At 43.2% G+C, this 15,737-nt stretch overlaps 1 long non-coding RNA gene across 1 annotated transcript; it reads left to right on the forward strand.

Moving 5' to 3' along the window:
- The first annotated feature begins 4,747 nt into the window (after positions 1-4,747).
- On the forward strand, positions 4,748-14,591 carry LOC144819805 (uncharacterized). Its single transcript, XR_013607577.1, has 4 exons — positions 4,748-4,882; positions 5,067-5,225; positions 14,086-14,163; positions 14,488-14,591. It is a non-coding gene; the product is annotated as an uncharacterized LOC144819805 (long non-coding RNA).
- Positions 14,592-15,737: the final 1,146 nt, after the last annotated feature.

The raw sequence follows: 15,737 nt of genomic DNA on the forward strand, positions 1-15,737 counted from the left end.
TAGTTACACCATCCTCACATGAAATATCAGCGCCGTGCATTCAGCCTGCAAATGATATCAGGTATATTGTAGCTGAAGAGGAAGGGTGTTGATTTGGTCCAACTCCAGGAAACTCACTTAGCTGGACCAGAGATCTCCAGCTTGCAATGGAGATGGAGGGGATGAGTTTATGCTATCAGTTACTCCTCTTTTGCTAGGGGAAAATTTATACAGATCAGGGCAGGGGTACCAATCCACTACTCTTTACAAAGGCTAGAAAAAGAGGGCAGATACACAATCATTCACCAGGCTCTAGACGGTTCAACAATAGAAAATGGCAGCATTTATGTCCTTAATATTAACTAGATTCCATTCTTGAAGTCCTTAGAGTTGATATTGGGCATACCACCCACGTGGAAAGAATACTAGGTGGAGAACATAACTACATGATAGACATCTGAACTGAATCGGTCCACCTCTCTGCTCTTTGACTCCCCTACTCGGAGAGTGGCCAGTGATTTTTGGGAATGGGTGGAGAACTGGAATCTACTAGATTTTTGGAGACATAGGAATATAAAAGCAAGGGGGTACACATTGTATTCCCTAGTGTATCACTTACATGTTAGACTGGATACCCTATTTTTTTCACCTGCAATGACGGGAATATTCTCCCAGACAGAATACCTGGCTCACACCTTCTCAGACCACACCTCCTCCTGATATGCTTAGACTGGGGAAGGAGTATAGCTGATTCCTACATGGTGGCTTCATCCTGAGTTGCTGCAAGACCCAGCATTCAGATATTCTTTAGCAAACACTATACAGGAGTACATCCAACATAGTAAGGACTCTGCATTCTAATTTACAGTTTGGGAGACAATTAAAGGAGTTGTCAGAGGACAAGGTATGTGTAAACAGATTGGCAGCAGCAAGTCACTACAGTCGAGCTCACATGGCTTGAGGACACACTGAGTGACATGGAGTTCAGAGTGTTCTTAGACTTGGTCTGTTGCCCGGACTATCTGGGCTTGAAGTAACGCCAGGCCGAAGCGGTGTAGAGGCGTGCCCTTTTTTCTCTCAAAGAATACTTGGATAGATAGAACAAAGATGGGGCACAGTGTGGTAACTTCTAGCATAGCTAGTTACCCCAGAGTGCTGTGCACACATTGTACGAGCACTCTGAAACAAAGATGACACACTGAAACACACACACAGAGATACACAACATATTTGTACAACACTATAACATATATAGTGGGTTGAGTCTGGCTGAGGGAGAAGTTATAGAACAATTCCTGGACAAAGCCACCCTGAGAAACAAGTTGTGGGGGCTTGGCTTCGCCGGCTGCAAGATGGCTGCACCTTGAGTGGGCTCTGTCGGCCAAGCCTAAAATCTGCCATTATCCTCTGGACCTACATGTTCCTGTGACACACACACTACGTTCCAGGCTCCCCACATCCAGTGCTACAAGGGGATCACTTCATCAGCTGTTTTTCATGCCACTGTGCAGAAGCCTGGGATGCTGCTGGGGCTTGTGAGAGTGGGCGGAGCTGATCGGGCAGAGGACACAGCGGCAGTGAGACGGCGCTGCAACGGGGCACTTTGACCAGGTGTATGCCCCTTCTCCTGTGTCCGGTGCCGACAGAGTGGTCCTATCTGTAGTGGCCCTCATGGATGACAGGTTAGTGCAGCACATACCATGGTAGTTGTCTGCGGCAAAGCAGGGGCATGTGCGTTGTACCGCGGGGCCCAGGGGCCATGTGTTGTTGCAGGGGCCTTGGCCTCTCCCTGGAGGTCAGGGTCTCCCTCGGCGTGCTCAGAGCACTGCTACAGGGGTGCCACATACCCCTTGTCTCTTTGCTGCAGCCAGCCTCCTGGGTTTGGCACACTCCTTTGGGCCTCGGGCGGTGGCTTAGTGAGACATTGGAGGTGGAACCGGGTGCGCTCCCGAGGCATTTCAGCGACTGGCCTTGGGGTGGCTCTGTACCCCTCAGGGCACATCCATTGCTGATGCTCGCTCTGGCTTGCCCCTCATTACATTTGGCACTCATCTGATGCCCCGCTGGCCAGCCCTCACGATTCCTGTAATTGCTGTGGGTGGGACCGCACAGCACCAGCCGGGAATTGCCCTGAGGTGTACCATTAGCCCTGCTTTCTTGCTGGGGACACAGGCACCTTCTACACTCCTACAAGTGCCTTCTCAACAGTGATAGTGTTCCCCTATCTGTTTATTCCATTGGAGGGGTACCCACCACCTAACCTGCTTTTTTGTGTGCATTACCATCTCCACCAGCGCCTGTTCACCTGCTTGCTCTTGGGGCCTCCTTGCTTTTTCCTCGCAGCTTATAAGTGCCTTTAGCCAAGCTGGCGCATCTCCTGGAGATTCTGCTAGGCACTCTGTGATCGTCTTGTGTGTGTGCTACTGGCAAAATGGGCAAGGTGGATGTCAAGCAGTCCAAGCTTACCTTTGGGCAGTGCCGGTAGACTAGGCAGGATGACCCAGCTCTAGAGACCAGAGAGCTTGCCACACAGACTGATCCTGGCGTAGCACGTGATGATGATATCATGGCCATACTGCTAGACATCAAAGCAAGCATTGGCGGCATTGCAATCAAGCTGGACCAGCTTTCTGCCAGCTTAGACACCATCAAGACCAGGGTTGATAAGCATGATTCGCAAATATCTCAACTGGAGGCGAGGGTGACAGATGTGGAAGACACTATGACCGGCGACAAGCGTAAACTTCTCCAAATAGACAGAGTCCTGGAGCTTATAAAAGCTAAGAATGAGGATTTGGAGGTGCACTCTCGTAGGGGCAACCATTGCATTACGGGCATGCTTGAATCCACCAACATCTCAAAAATCAAATACTTTGTCGAGGATTTGCTCCGTGACCTCTTTGGAGAGGTACTCTCACCGGTCTTCATTGTGGAACAGGAGCATTGCTCTTGGGGCTGCCTCCTTCTCGTGGAGTGCTGGCCCGCCAAATCATTGCCAAACTCTTGAACTACCGTGATCGCAACTCAATACTGTGCGCTTCTCGAGAGCGTGGCGAGGTGCGGTCCCAGGGGAATTCACTGGTATTTTACCTGGACTTCACACTGGCAGTGCAGGCTGCAAGACGGGAGTTCCTCCTTGCCAAGAAACTGCTCCAGCAACATGATGTCGCCTATTCCCTAGTCTATCCTGCTAAGCTGAGAATAAAAATGAGTAAGCAGTTTCAATTTTTCAATGATCCGAAAGCCACCCTGGCATTTGCCAGAAAACTGGAGAAACAACAGCGTCAAGCCGAGTGTCTCACAGCAGGTCAAAGATGGAGGCCTGAGCAATAACAACTGATGGTCGCTCAGGGTTCTGTTCTTCCCTCTCCCCCTGTGGAATCCAACGTTTTTTCTGCCCATTGACTCTTCAAATCTCCTCTGGGACATGATGCCTGCACCTTTTATAGGAAATCACTTCGTCATCGTTCATCCATTTTTCCTGCTTGGCCCTCTGTCGCCATATATGAACATTAGATGGTCATTGCTAGACTGAAATGTGGGACCCTATAGAATACTTGCCTCCTTTCCAGGGTGTTGGGTGATAGGCCTGTCAGTGTGTTGTTACCTCAGGCTCACAGCTAATCCTTTTTGGGGCGGGGTGCCTTCATGTCTTTTCCATGCTTGATTCACAATTATCCTAACCTCATTGAGGCATAGACATCCTGTCTACATTAAATATCAAATGGGGAATGGATCATTTGACTTGAGTAACCAGAGTTTGCAAATTTCATGTAGGACACCGATAAAAAACCCTCATTCACGTACAGAGGTCGGAATGGCAGTATATCTTGATTCTCCGCCCTGCTCTTAAAAACGTGACAGCATCATCATAGGGTTGTTTTTTTTATCTTTCATCCATCCGGGGGTGAGCGGTTGATAGGGGACTAAACACTGATCTTGAACTACATGTGTTTCTTAAAGAATGATATGATCAAATTACTTAGAGACTCTGTACTTCAAAAAAAAGTTTTTTCACTGTCCTCTATGATTGTTGGCTTTATGAACACATTTATGATGTATATTTCTTCATATTCATGTCTGGTGGATACTTGTCATAAATTCATAATATGTATTTGACTAATAATTCTGCATAGATCTACACATTATATTGTTATCCGATCATTGATAACATTTGTATCAGTCTAATACATTGTGATAGATGGTGCACTTCTCAATATCTACAATATCCGTTGACCTAGATGACTCTCTTGCTCACTGATAATGTTTCTGTTTGTCTCTTGTTTTCCTCACTACGACCATTTTTTGGTGTCTTTGTTTATGTTTTGTTTTGTGGACTGTTTATATTGATTTTGTCTGTCCTTTACCTTGGGACAGATTGCCTTTGGTCAATATATTCATCTCTCCACACTTGAACCCCGTTTTTATTCTGGACCTAAGCATATATTTGGGACTCTCAAATAATGTCATCATCTAATGTGTGATGGAGTTCTAGTGCTAATCAGTTTAACTGTGTGCCGCGTCATTCTATACTACTATGCCCTATTTGAGCGTATGTCTAGGACTGTCGAGACTGGCCTCCGATTTTGCCCCAAATTCAATCTATGGTGACTGGGTGGTTGTTTATCCACCTTTTTAGACACACTCCACATATCTCACCCCCTATTTTCCCACACGAGTGATAGTCCAACATGGCCACCGCCTATACCCTTCATCTTGATAACCACAGCCGCTTGGTCTGTCCTCGATTTCCATGACTTTTATGGTTTTCACATTGTTCACGTTTGTTTTGGCGTTTTCCCGCATTATTCACTTTACGGGGTATAAAATGCCGTTTATTTCGAAGCCTCGCTTGCTACTGCGGGCGACGAAGTGTGTTACGAGTGCTGCTGCCACTTGGCGGGTGAGTAAGCAGTTGAGCTTACAACGTGTAAGGGCTAGGGGCTCGATCAGTTTATTTTGACTCATGCGTTTCCCATCTAGCATTAAGTGTGGGTGCCATTAGGTGATATAATCACTTTTACTGTCGGCATTACTGATCGTATTTAATTGTAACAAGACTCCGCTATTTATTTCTTTTTCATTAGATTGCAACTTATTATAGTTGTGAACGCGGACGTCCTAAACTTTACAGGGAGTCCGGTCAATTTACTCGCTCACTGTTTAAACATTTAACTCTACTGTATGGGATTTCTCCTACATCTTTGGACCCATACTGTATTAACCTACATCTACTCCCGCCCCGGGTGAGTCTCCTCTCTGCGTCCTACATACTATGTTTTTTACAACTAAGGGTTTCAGTCAATATTTTTGTTATTTACAACTAGCTGCTTTTCTCCCTATTGATAATCATGTTTATGTTATTTTTTGCAATATCCACAATGAGATTGGAGATATTAACTCCTATCGCGTACTAGCATCAATCATATCTATAATTCACTGAAAAAACCATAGGTTATAGACCATATATAGTTAGGAATTAGCATTTACAAAACCTTGAAAATTCACTGAAAAAACCATAGGTTATAGACCATATATAGTTAGGAATTAGCATTTAAAAAACCTTATTTTACTCACACAAAACCATTGAAATTCCATATATAGTTAGTTGCACTAACTATATATTGCGCACCCGCAATCCACTGCTGATGATGTCACATATTACATCATTCATGACATGGTCAGTGACATCACTGATGACATCACTGATGACATCTCAAATGACATCACTGATGACATCTCACTTGACATCAATGATCACATCACTGATGATATCATTCATGTGACAATACAATGCATCTCCTCACATTTTAATATAACCTCTGTTTCACCCAGTGTTAAAAACAGAGTATAATTTTTGAAACCATTGACACACCAATACTAGTTACTACATACGTACTCACTGATTCCTACGTCTACACACACATTCACTCATTCACCCATACAATCATTCATACATACAATCACTCATCTTTACAACACTATCATATGCACTCATACACCTATACAGACACTCACACTCTGCCACTCATCCATGGAGTTACTCACACACCTAGTCAGTCCTGTAAAGAATCAATCACACTTCCATTTTCTACTCTATACAGTTAAACATAGAGCACCTTACGTTTTCAACCATATACTAACACATACTTACTCTCTTATACAATCATTGATACAAGTACACATTGATCTGTACAGAGTCACACACCTCCCATCCAGCCACACACACACTCAGTCTCCCATGCAAATACTTGGGCAATCAATCAATAACCCATATAGTTACTCATATAGCTACTGATCAACACATGCAGCAGTTTACAGAACAACAGACATAATGATGCACAAATTAAGACAGTTTAGTCACTAACCCATGCACTCAGTGAGACACATTTAATCACTCACTCATACATTCAGTCATGCACCTACTAAATCCTTCGTCCAGACACTTATACATCCACTCATTCTTCAATATGTAAGACATATTTTAACTTTACAGAAACATAGTCACTGGATGTTGTCATCAGTGATGTCATCAGTGATGTCATTTGAGATGTCATCAGTGATGTCATCAGTGATGTCACTGACCATGTCATGAATGATGTAATATGTGACATCATCAGCAGTGGATTGCGGGTGCGCAATATATAGTTAGTGCAACTAACTATATATGGAATTTCAATGGTTTTGTGTGAGTAAAATAAGGTTTTTTAAATGCTAATTCCTAACTATATATGGTCTATAACCTATGGTTTTTTCAGTGAATTTTCAAGGTTTTGTAAATGCTAATTCCTAACTATATATGGTCTATAACCTATGGTTTTTTCAGTGAATTTCAATGGTTTTTTAATAGCAAATATCATAAGCTGTCGAATGTCAAGTACGTGGTAAGAATTTTTTTTTTCGTGTTTATGCACACTGATCTGCTTTGATTGCTGCCCCCCACCCCTCATTTCTATTAGGAGTACTCTCTCTTTGCAGATAGTGAAGGGTAGTTAACGCAGCCCTTTCCCCCTTTGTAATCCGTCGTGCCTGCTTCTCTCTCCATTTGATTGATTGTTCTCTTTGGTTCATTCTCTATTTACAAACAAGCACAGAGTCGCAATACTCTGTTTAGTCTTTGCAGATAGCGAAAAATCGTGTAAAAAAACAAAAGGAATCGAGCAAAATCAGTAGGCCACTAATGGGATCTCTTTTGACCTCGCTAAAATAGAAACATTAGGAACAACCTGTTGAAAATAGCAATGCGTATGTATATAAGCGGCGTTCATTTGTGTTCACAGTACCCCTTGTTGATTGTTTCAATCGAGCATTGAATTGTTCGAAGTTAATTCTCTTAACGATCTTCTCTACCTGCAAACGAGGAAGAATAGGAATATTCTATCTCCCTTTGCAGATAGTGAAGGGTAGGTAACGCAAGCCTTTAACACGTCGTACCTATTTCATTCCTCATTGATTGATTGATTGTCCGAACATTGACTGTTTGGGAATTAGTTCTTTTTGGAGGTATTCCCTGTTTGCAAATAAACGTAGGAAAATCTTTGCAAGTAGTGAAAGGGTACGTAATGCGGACCGTTCTCCCCCGTTGTAATCTGTCATGCCTATCTACTCCCCACTGATTGATGCACCTTTTTCACCCGGACCATTTACTAGAGATACGTCATCTGGCCCGACCAGAGAGCACCCCTAGTGAAAAGGACATATGCAATAATAACGAAGTGATCACTGTATCCTGTTAACAGAAACTTTACCATGAAACAACCTGGAAAGAAAAAAATAGGAAAACGAAAATCAGTAGGCCACTGATGAACATGAACTTTTATTAAACAACGAACAAAGAAACGATAACATAACGTAATGATAAAACCTATTAATGTCCTAGAAACAAGAAAACGTTAAAATATGCCAGTGGTGAGAGACCAGAAAAACAGTAAGAGAAACCAAATCACCCCTCGCTGTCCCACCGCCTGCCACGCCAAAAAAATCGATAGACTAGGGAAAATGCAAGTCAGTAGAACATCCACCCCCACTCTGGAAACTTCCAAGGTGGGGCAGGGTTCCGGCTACGCCCAGCCGGGAGCAGCCCATATAAGGCAGGTCCTGCTGCCACGCCTCGGCCAGGAGATCCTAACGTAGGGTGTAGCCGGAGGAGAGGCCGAGACCAGCGGGACCCGGCCAGGGGATTGCCTTTACAACGCTGAACAGTTGCAGGGGGGGGAATGTCTCCTCGACCCTCCCCTCTCTCTCCCAGTCCGGCCGCGGTGGCCCTTGAGAGTTGCAGGTAGTCCCGCCACATGCTCTTCCGGTCCGACCACCAACGGTCGGGGGGCCGAGGCCGACGGGATCCGGCTGCAGCCGATAAACCAAGAAACCCGTTCATGGGGCCAGAGCCAGGGGCGTCCGGCCGACATCCACCGGAAGCCCGGCCCGAAGACGGACGGGACACTTCTTTCTTTTATAATGGCTGCGACAACACTGGAGGGGGATGTCTTGCACATGCCTCCGACCCCCCCCTCGTCCTCATCGCCTGGTCCGGCCATAACAAATCTCAAGCGAGACGCCGTGGGGTGCACTGGGAGGGAGAGACGGTGCGAACAGGCCTCTTCCGCCTCCCCAGGTGGAGGCTTCCCAGCTGCACCCTCAGCGCTCCAGGCGGTGGCATCCTAACAACTACAGTGCTGCACAGTTTCGGAACGACCTAGATAACGGTTCTTCCACTGTGGCCATGCTGCAACGTCTCGCCCGGCAGGGTGGAGCCCGTCCGCTCATGTGACCCCGCGATCGCCGGTAGCTGCCGAACTCTCAAAATGGCGGTCGACCTGGCAAGAGCGGGCCCAACATAAAGAAATGGCCCGGTCACTGGTTGACTCCACCACCGTAGTCCTCCACGACCTTGAAGATTCTAGAGGAGCCGCGGGAGTCTCCGACCCCCGATGGGGAATGACTGCCATGATCGCCCGTGGAGTGACGAAACTGTATCCGCGGGACGTCGGCGCTCCCATGCTGGCGCCAGCCTCACTTTGAATTACTACAATCCTGCAGACCTTACTTCCGGTGAAAGCACAGTGTGACCCGGTAGGAAAAATTATTGCACCCCCTCCCCTTTTTGACTGATAGTTCAAACCACCGATCCTTTCCTTTGCCCTTTTAACGGAACTTTGGACTGCCTCCCCCTCTTTTACATTTTCTAGAGAAAACAAAACATTAACCACTACATTAGCATAGCAGTTGACACCAGAACTGTTTTCAAATTGAAAACCAACAACATCTTCAACAGAATCCTTTTTGTTTCTGCTGTGACCCTGCTACAGCACAGGCATTGTCCCCAGCAGTAATTCTGCAATGCCGGTAAGAATAGCTGTGGTGCCTACTGGACTCACTCACCCCCGCGGCGCCCCACGCCGTTTTTTGCTGGGCGGCAACTTACTAGACATCACTTTCGTGCCATCTAGATTTCAGCGCGTTCTGCTGCCTTGGAACTATTCGCACAACAGACCGCTACTGACAAGAATATTTCATTATTAGTGCTGTCAATTTCAATAAATCTATTGGATAATTAAAAAGAAATTGCCACGGTCTCTTCGTTGTTTAAATGTTTTTACTGTTTTTGTTTTGTTGTATATATTTATATGTTATTAAAGTTTTATATTCCTACTACTTTGTTGGAGTGCTATATATTTTTAATGTGACACATAATTGTAAAAACTTTGATGTACAAAGAGTCATTCCTGGAATCTTCCGCTTCAGGCTCGGTCCCCTCCCCAATCACAATACAGGATGGTTTTCAGATAGTAGGAACGCGTGTGCTGTGACGGATCACATCGGGTGTGGGCCTTGATCTACTATAACTCCTTTGAAGAGGGGTGATTCTTTACAGCTGGGGCCATAAACTACATCTGCAGGGCTAGCTGATAGCCTAGGACCGGCCTGGACATTCGGACACAGAGGAAGAGGAGTGTCAGAGGGTGCGGTAGTGAATAGGGCGAAAGGGAGGTGTCGGGCGGGCACAGAGTGTGATTCTCAGGGAAGAGCAGCGCAGATGGGGGAAGGTTTATTGCCCATGCATAAGACAGAGAGCGGTGGTGACCAGTGCCTGGGGGAGATGCTTACGAGGGTGAGGAGCCATGCTACGAATCGACAGCGTGCAGAGAGTGGGTCTGGTCAAGACATCTAAAATGGCTGCCGTGCACGACAAAAGTGTGGCATTTCAAAAAAGGCAAGATGGCGCAGACAATGTTTTTCAACACTTCCTCATTTCCTTCGAATCGAACGTTAACAGACGTTGGGGCATATTACCAAAGTTAAGCGATATTTATCGCTAACGATGCTTACCAACCAATTTTTTACCACTAAGCATCGTCAGAAATTATCGAAGATAAACCTTACTATTATCAAGGTTTATCGCAAATGCGATAATAAACGGCCGCAATGCATGAATATCGCTAAAAAGTCAGCGATATTCATGCATTACCGAGCTAATACTCTTAGCCATGTTATCCACCTCCCATTGGATAACATGGCTAAGAACTGCTCAGGGCAGGTGTTACTTTTTGGAGATATTCGCGCTTAGCGCGAATATCTCCAAAAGTTGGTAATAGGAGATAGATATCTTGCATGTTGTAATGCAAGTTATTGTGGTATATGGAACTCATACCATAATCTCTCAGGAAAGCAGAAACTGATCCTTTTGGGACCGCCTAAAAAGGCCTAGGGGGTGAGGAGTACTCTACTTTGCCCCCTTTTCACGTTCCGAACTATTTTATTTTACTCTCTTCTGTAATTACACAAAATACCAGCGATAAGATGCATCGGAGACACACAGTGAGAGAAAGGAGGCCGGAGATGAAGAAGACATGTCAAATACACATTGGAGATAATATAGTGGCAGAAGGGAAGTAAATATGAGTAAACTTACCATGTAACATAAAAATGTTGCACTCTATACTATAAGTCTCATTTTATACTACAATCACTTCGCTACAACCTCATAAATTAAAAATAAAAATAAATAATGTCTCAAACAATTTTTGATTTCTAAATATAAATTTATTCTTCAGAATTTTCTAAATTTGAAACAACTAGTAACATGTCCTCATCAGTAATTTCCTCTTCAATCATCTCATCTGGAATCTCCTCATTAAAAGTCTGCAATGATGATTCTTGTAACTCTATGGTCTCCAAACACTCGATAAATTCGCCATCAAGAGATTGATCAAAAAAATCATTCAAGTCATCTCCTCCTTCTGACAATATTTCATTATTGGTGCTGTCCATTTCAATCAATGTAGTGGAATCATTCAAGTCATCTCCTCGTGACAATATTTCATTATTGGTGCTCTCAATTTCAATCAATGTAGTGGAATCATTCAAGTCATCTCCTCCTTGTGACAATATTTCATTATTGGTGCTGTCCATTTCAATCAATCTAATGGAATCATACAAGCCATCTCCTCCTTGTGACAATATTTCATTATTGGTGCTCTCAATTTCAATCAATGTAGTGGAATCATTCAAGTCATCTCCTTGTGACAATATTTCATTCTTGGTGCTGTCCATTTCAATCAATCTAATGGAATCATACAAGTCATGTCCTCCTTGTGACAATATTTCATTATTGGTGCTCTCAATTTCAATCAATGTAGTGGACAATTCAAAAGAAATTGCCACGGTCTCTTCATTGTGAGCCATTTTATTTTGAAATTGCTTGCTGTAAATTGCAGAAAAAAATAATCACTTTCATTTATCGTTTTTAGTAATACATAATATAAAACTAACTTCATCAAGTATTTAGTATAACAGAAGGACTGCAAATAAATAACAGAAAACATTTTTCAAATTATCTTCAAGTGTACAACATAGTTCCCCTTACAAATTAACAACTCACCTTTTTAAAAGTAGCAGAAGTGTTAGTACTGTGTAAATCAAACACCAGAAATTCACCACCAAAAATTCCTCACAAATGTACCTCAGACAGTAGTATCACAAAATGGCTGTGGTTTCCTCTCATTTGACATATATACATAACCAATTAACTTTCATCACACACAAATACAAAACCAAAGTAACATTTTAATTGGTTCTAAATTTCAACACTTTCAAATGTGTTTTCCCCATGCAATTTTCCATAGGACATTTACATACGTCTACAGCCTGAATGGCTGAACGGAATTACACCAAACTTGGCAAAATGGTACATCAAACCTAAGAGGTCAGGAATGATCTACTATGCCCCCTTATGGTCATTTCCCCCTTCGCTTTGGCCTCCTCTTGTCTCTCAATCCTACCGAGGGACAAGATGGCGGCCGCTACGGACTGTTTGGAATGTTGACAGACGCCGGAGAACCAATCAGCTTCGCAAAGCTCCGTAACGCGAAAAGTACGCGAAGCGGAGCGCTGTTACAGATATATATCTTTTTTTCAACGTTAATTTCTCAAAATCCACTGGAGCACATATATTGAGACCTAGCAAAGGCACATCGGGCTACCAGTCCCTAATATTTTGCCAAGTTTCGTGCAAATCCATTCAGCCGTTCGATTATTATTATTTTGGTTTTTTTTTGCCCCGCGGGGCCCTTTTAAAACCTCCACATCAAACCTAGGGGGTCAGCGAGGATCTACTATGCCCCCTTATAGTTATTTCCCCCTTTGTTTTGACCTCCTCTTGTCTCTCGATCCTACCGAGAGACAAGATGGCGGCCGCTACGGACTGTTTGGAATGTTGACAGACGCCGGAGAACCAATCAGCTTCGCTTCACAAAGCTCCGTTGCGCGAAAAGTCCGCGAACCAGAGCGCTAACCGGTCCGCTGTTACAGATATATATCTTTTTTTAAACGTTAATTTCTCAAAATCCACTGGAGCACATATATTGAGACCTACAAAAGGCACATCGGGCTACCAGTCCCTACAATTTTGCCAAGTTTCGTGCAAATCCATTCAGCCGTTCGGGCTAAAAGTGAGGCCAACCGCCCTATGGAAAACTCAATGTTAAAAACACGTTTTGGGACCCCCCTTTTTTCTCGGCCCCCACTGGACGAACCCCCCCCAAATTTTCAAGGGCTGCTCAGAAACAAAATGTGCCATTTTCCTGAAAATTTCAGCCGATTCCGTCCACAAACGCCAAAGTTATTAGACATAGAATTTTCAAAAAACCCATAGAGAAAAAATCCTAACTATATATACCTACTGGCGACCGCCAGTAGGTAATGTAGCCATGATGACAGTCAACTTGGCCTATATTCTTAGCTTTGGGAACTAGCTGTTTTCTTTTTTTGACAGATAAAGGTCTATACTAATCCTTGTGATAAGAACTACGATATTTGTCCAACTTAGCACACTTTCTCTCTGGGACTACTTGGTCCTTATATCGAATGTTCAATTTCTGATCTCATATGCGCCTATACTTACTGTTGTTCATATTAGCATATTGTGTAACTGTGATTACTGTCCCTGTTTGATAAAACTGTAGCCATACATTTAGACTACGATTATAATATGGACTATCCCGGATTTCATGATACTTTATCACGTTACCCACTATCAAATATTCACTAGATGCTGCTTTCTTTAGACAATTATCTGTTATTTCAATGAGTACAGGCAATATATTATTTATATGTGTTTTCTCTTGTGTTTATTCACATCTCTATATCATTTATTGATGATATTTTATGTTGAGACAACCACACCGACCTACATGGTGAAGTAAATAGAGCTGTGTACCCTTACCTAATTTTCTATCGTTGGGGTGAGTTATTATATGTTTTCATCACCCTTATGTGATATTATTGGTTTTGCTCATATATATATATATATATTTTTTCTGATTGCAGCTTCGGTTCTCCAAGATCTGTATTAAGAAACTTAGTGCTCGTGTCATTACATCCCTATATTTTGTGATTTGATTCTGCTTTTCCCCTTATTGTGGGAACATCTTCTATCTGTATAATTTTTGCATGGACGGTTCCCACTATTTCTGTTCTCCTCGGTTATTGCATCCTGTTTTAGGTTTCAGTTCTTGTACATATTATGAACCCATTACATGTGTGAGATATCTTCCATTGACTTTGGATTTTAACTTTGTATATACATTCTCACTCTTGTCTCTCTAGGTATCCCACTATTAATACTCAACGTTGTGTCCTCATTTCATGAGCGGATTACCGAACATCTACCTACTATTTTCGATGGTGGGTGTTTGTGTCTTTTAATTATTAGAATTTTTCAGTGAACATTGTGCGGTTGCCACACACAGGACCCCCCAATTGGAGTCTAACTTGTCTCTTAGAAGTATAGACTCTCATTAATTGTCCTTTCTCTGTATTGGGATTGTGTATATATATATATATATATATATATATATTGTCTTTTGGTTATGTTATGTTCACATTTTATGATAAGATACACATTCTTTGTTTCCTTGTGTGTTTTGTACATAATGTTCTTGTATTGCTAATGTATATTATATGTATATATATGGATTGTAATATATATGTACTTTTTAATCATTCCAGCCTTGATGAAGTCTCTGTTGGAGACGAAACACGTGTTGGCGATGTTTATGCTGGGAAAATTTGTCCTTTTACGAAATCTGAATAAAGGAGAAAATATAAAATAACGCTATCTGAAGAGGACCTTTTTCTTGACTCTGCATTGGATCACTTATTCGCCCTTATGCTGTTCAAATTTTGTGTCGTCTTCTAAACTTTACTTGTGACAACAGTATAGATGTTCAATTGTGCAATATACAGATAAAGACTAAAAGAACTTAAATTATTTGGAGTGCTGTAATTAGAACCTCACCTTTTCAAAGCACTACATTAAATAACAAATTGGGAATGGATCACTTGACTTGAGTAACCAGAGTTTGCAAATTTCATGTAGGACACCGATAAAAAACCCTCATTCACGTACAGAGGTCGGAATGGCGGTATATCTTGATTCTCCGCCCTGCTCTTAAAAACGTGACAGCATCATCATAGGGTTGTTTTATTTATCTTTTCTCCATCCGGGGGTGAAACACTGGTTATTGCAGTAGTGACCAAAGAAAAATGTGAGGGCCAGAGGAAGAGTCAGCACAAGTCGTGCTATACCAGTGCAACAGCAGGTAACAAGCTCCCTGGTCGCCCGATGAAGTCCATACAATAGCACTTAAGGTACTATTTGACCATGTAAGAATCAGGTTAACATACCTAGATTCATAGAGACCTCAACAAAAAAAAACGGTCTCCACCACCTTTTCTTCTCTCTAGGTCCTTAAGAAATGTAAATGTAAATGTAAATGTATTTCGATTTATATAGCGCACTAGTCACCCAGAGGTCTCAAGGCGCTTGCTTAGGGAACCCGTCCTGGTATTCCCCTGTGAGATACCCCGGCCGGGTATCCACAAGGTGAAAGCCAGGCATCCCGCCGCGAGGGGCCGTAGTGGAGATTAAGCAAGGCATTGCCCAGAGTCGCAGAGTGTGACCCCGTGAGTCGAGTAGGCACCAGAGCGAGAATTGTCGAGTCCGTGGAATTTTTTTGAGCCCGAGAACCGCCGAGGCGGGGAATCGAACCCAGGTCCACGGCCGATCTCAGCTTCCGGGTCTGTCGCCTCTAACCACTGAGCCACGCTTCTCCACTCTGACCCGCATGGGCAACCACAAGGGCTGAAACATGTCAACCTTTTTATGGATACCCTGAGTGTGTCAGACCCTTAATTAGTCTTCTCACGCACAAAACATTTTTTAAAGCATCTTGAACCCAGACTGATTTAATTAACAA

The sequence above is a fragment of the Lissotriton helveticus genome, chromosome 2_1 (genome assembly GCF_964261635.1).
Source record: "Lissotriton helveticus chromosome 2_1, aLisHel1.1, whole genome shotgun sequence".
In the NCBI taxonomy this organism is placed as follows: Eukaryota; Metazoa; Chordata; class Amphibia; order Caudata; family Salamandridae; genus Lissotriton; species Lissotriton helveticus.